We start from the raw sequence: 4,257 nt of genomic DNA, 5'->3' as shown, positions 1-4,257 counted from the left end.
ACAACTCTTCTACTTTCTGTCCTTCCGTAAATTGTAAATGACAGTTTGGAAGCTGCTGGCTGAAAATTCTGAAAAAGGAATCTTTACAAGGAGAGGCAAGGATAAAAATCACAGTCAATTTAGAGTGGTTGCTGATAAGCTGGCTCTGAGAAGCTTCCTCAAGTTAGAGCGCTATGCAAGAAATGGAATTCCTGCCCCTTCCTCTTCCCCACCTTTACTACTACCACTTAGAGTCTCAAAGCATGCGATCCACTCAACAATCCAAATTTCACCAGAAAGAATTAGACCAAGTCTCATGCTTGGAAGCCTTCTGCTGCCAGCTAGAATAACACCCAGTTGAACTTTATGCTTAGGGTAGAAAGAAAAGCTCCTTCCATGCCAACACATCGCCCTATGCCCATAGCCTGCCCCCCTCCCCATAATGACATGTTTCAAAGACATCCATTGCAAAGAGCCATTCTTTGAGAAAAGTAGTTCAGCCATTTTCCAGGTAGAATATTTGGTCTGCTTTAGCTCCCCTCCCAGGAACTGGTCAAAGTAATCCTTCTGTCCTCACTGCTACATTTTTCTTAAGCCATGCTTTGTTAACCAACAGGCGAGATGGGTCCATCTAATCCACGCATCACTCATTCACTGCCCTTTGTGTTCAGGATGTCAGTGAGTGGCACAAAATAACTAGCCTATGTTAAGTAACCAAGTCTGGCTAGGCTTCATAGAAATACAGAATTAGGGACCGAGCAAAGCTCATTAATCTTCCCAGGAATGACATCTAAGACCCTGACCTTCTTTTACCCCTGCCCAGTCTACTGAGCTAACAATTCCTAGATTCCTGGAACAGACTTTCATGACTGCCTGTATTCCTTCAAACATTTGCAGACTCTAGCTCCGATACTACTGGTTTTAAACCCTTCCCAGTACCTACTTTAGCCTTTCAACAAGGTTTGATTCCTTGCCATTTCCCGTGAGAAGCCTGAGAATAAGGAACAGCATGTAGAGCCATCTCACTGTGCACCTTCTTGTTCTAACACAGCTTTTCAACTTCAGCCAAAGCTCCTAAGTTTCCCTCTGAGGCAACCCCCGCCACTACATCTAGCTCCATTCCCCAGCGTGGTTCAGTGAAGACAGAATATCTCACCTTTCCAATGAGCTACTCTGGGTACAAAACCAGCAGCTCTGGAAAACATGGGGATAGATGGAGAATATATTTCAGATGTGTCTGCCCTTCAGCGCTTGCAAAGTATGCCTAACAGCTGAGTGAACTGGAAAGCCAAAGATGTAGTTTGAAAACAAATTCATGGGTAAGAGTCCAATGCCTTTGACGAGGTGACAGAGTACACATATTCAGTGTGTCAAGAACATAAAGAAATGATAAATGCACGATGGAACAACACCCGAAAGGTAGGTGGCTAAACATAAATCATTCCAGCTAATCCACAAATAAAAATCTACACCAGTACATTAGTCCCCATAGGCCAACCGGGTATGCCATGTGTTAAAAAAATTCTAGGTAAAAGTCTGAGTCTTAGTGAAAGTTGGATCTTTAGAACCACTAATAAGAATGACTCTCTTTGGGGTGCCCAGCTGGCTCAGTCGGTTAAGCGGCTGCCTTCCGTTCAGGTCATGATTCCAGGGTCGAGCCCCGCATCAGGCTCCCTGCTCAGCCGGGAGCCTGCCTTTCGCGCTGCCTCTGCCACTCCCCCTGCTTATGCTCTCCCTCACCCCAACCCCCCCAACCCCGGTCAAAAAAACCCCAAAATCTTAAAAAACAAAAAATAAAAAAAATAAGGACTCACTTTGTAGGAGTGTTTGCAAAGGGCTACAAATCTTCCACTTGCTTTGCATGGATTAATTCCTTCCACTTTCACAACAACCTGCGTGTCAATATTATCGCCATTTTACAAATGAGGTAAGTGAAGCACGACAGTTTAATACATCGTCCAAGGCCCTCTAACTAGTAAGCGCAGGATCTGCGATTCAAACCCAGGCAGTCTTTCTGGAGAAACTGAACTTCGTCATTGTTTTTGGCCTCCTATGTAAGTGTACTATATCTGAGATTCTGCAGCTACTAAAAACCTTCTGAGGGGCCCCTCAAAACTTGAAGGTGCACGCTAGGCCCGGTATGTTGTGAAGCTCACTGTGGGGCCATTGTGCTCCCCAGCATCTGGCCAGAAACACTTCCCAGCCTTTAGGTATCACCTTTCACAAAGCCCCTAATAGGGCTATCTGACCTCTAACTGAATCAGGCTTTGGGAGAAACTGGAAGAGGTCTAAGAAGAATCAGATTACCCTGCTAACCTTGGGCAACTATCAATAGAAATAAAAATATCACAGGCGCTGTGAATCAACAGACTTGGGTTCTAGTGCTGACTATGCACTTGTCTGGCTAGGTAAAACAAACAAAGCCGCCAATATTTATTGAGCATCGTTCTGGCTATCTGCTTCTTAATGAAGTACCCCAAAATTAGTGGCTTAAGAGAACAACAATCATTTTGTTATATCTCATGGTTCTGTGAGTCAGGAATTTGGTCAGGACTCCCCTGAGTGATTTTTCTGATCCCCATGTTATCAACTGGGATTCCTCAGTGGTGTTCAGCCGATGGATGGGCAGATCGGGAGGGTCCAAGATGGCTTCTTTCACGTGTCTGTCAGGGACGGCTGCGAGGCTAGCCTCAGTTAAGACTTTTGAGTAGAGTGCCTGTAGCTGGTTCCTCTAGCATGGTGGAGTCAAAATTCTTAGCAGGTGGCTGGTTTCCCTCAGGTGAGCATTCTAAGAGGCTTGGTAAGCTGCAAGGTGTATTATGTCCCAGCCTCAGAGTTCCCAAATATCACTTTCACCATAAGCTACTGATTAAGCAAGTCACTAAGTCTAGTCCCAACCAAGGGGAGGAGAAATAGATTCCACCTCTCAACGGGAGGAGTCACAAAGAAGCCATGTTTGATCTACTGCAAACACCTACCTTGTGCCATGCACTGTTCTAGCTGGTGGGAACCCTATACAGACAAAGACATAGAAGGCCCCTGTTTTCCTGGGTTAGATGTGTGCTTTACAACATCAAATGGAACATTTTTCTTATGAGACTGCCTTTTCTTTGAATGTTCATTTACAACAGGGCCCTTCTTGATCCCCCAGGAGGATAAATTATAAAAAGCGAGGCAGTAAATATTTTCGATTTTGCAAACCATACCATCTGTTGCAACTACTCAGCTCTACTGTTTGTAGCCCAAAAGTAGCTCTAGACCATTCATAAATAAATGGGCATGACTGTGTTCTTATAACATTTTATTTACAAAAGCAGGCATTGGTCCTGATTTGGCTTCTAGACCACAGGTTGCCAACCTCTGACCTAGCAGATAATAGATGCTCAAATAAATACTGGTTGAATGGATGATTTTTTTTTAAAGATTCATTTATTCATTTTAGAGAGAGAGGGCTAGAGCACAAGCAGGGGGAGGGGCAGAGGGAGAGGGAGAGGGAGAGAATCTTAGACTCCCTGATGAGTGCAGAGCCAAATGAGGGGCTCAATCCCCACGACCCTAAGATCATGACCTGAGCCAAAATCAAGAGTCAGACACCCAACCAACTGAGCCTCCCAGGCATTCCTCCCAGATGGACGAATTTTGAAAGCCTGGAATTTGAAGAAGAAACTATAAATGAATACTTGCATGAAACTTCATTTCTCTCAAATGCTCAGCTGTACCTCTCCACACAGGTTTAGAGAAGCTCAAACTGACATTCAGGTCAGCCCCACAGGATCACATGGAGATCAAGGGTTGAGGTACAAAGAGATCAGGCTATGGTACCCATAAGCTAAGCCTGGATTAGGAAAAACAGTTTTAAAAAATTCCAAGTAATTTGACAAAGTACAGCATCCTTTCTTGATCAAAACTCTTCACAGTGTAGGGTTAGAGGGTACGTACTTCAGTGTCATACAAGCCATCTGTAAAAAAACCCCACAGTGAATATCATTCTCAATGGGGAAAAACTGAGAGCTTTTCCCTCAAGGTGAGGAACACGGCAGGGATGTCTACTACCACCACTGATGTTCAACATAGTACTAGAAGTCTCAGCCTCAGCAATCAGACAACAAAAAGAAATAAAAGGCATCCGAATTGGCAAAGAGAAAGTCAAACTCTCACTCTTTGCAGATGATATGATACTTTACATGGAAAACCCAAAAGACTCTGCTCCCAAACTGCTAGGACTCATACAGGAATTCAGTAAAGTGTCAGGATATAAAATCAATGCACAGAAATCAG

The sequence above is a fragment of the Lontra canadensis genome, unplaced genomic scaffold (genome assembly GCF_010015895.1).
Source record: "Lontra canadensis isolate GAN:19392208 unplaced genomic scaffold, GSC_riverotter_1.0 scaffold116, whole genome shotgun sequence".
NCBI classification, from domain to species: Eukaryota; Metazoa; Chordata; class Mammalia; order Carnivora; family Mustelidae; genus Lontra; species Lontra canadensis.
The sequence above is the reverse complement of the archived record's forward strand: the minus strand, read 5'-3'. Positions refer to the sequence as shown.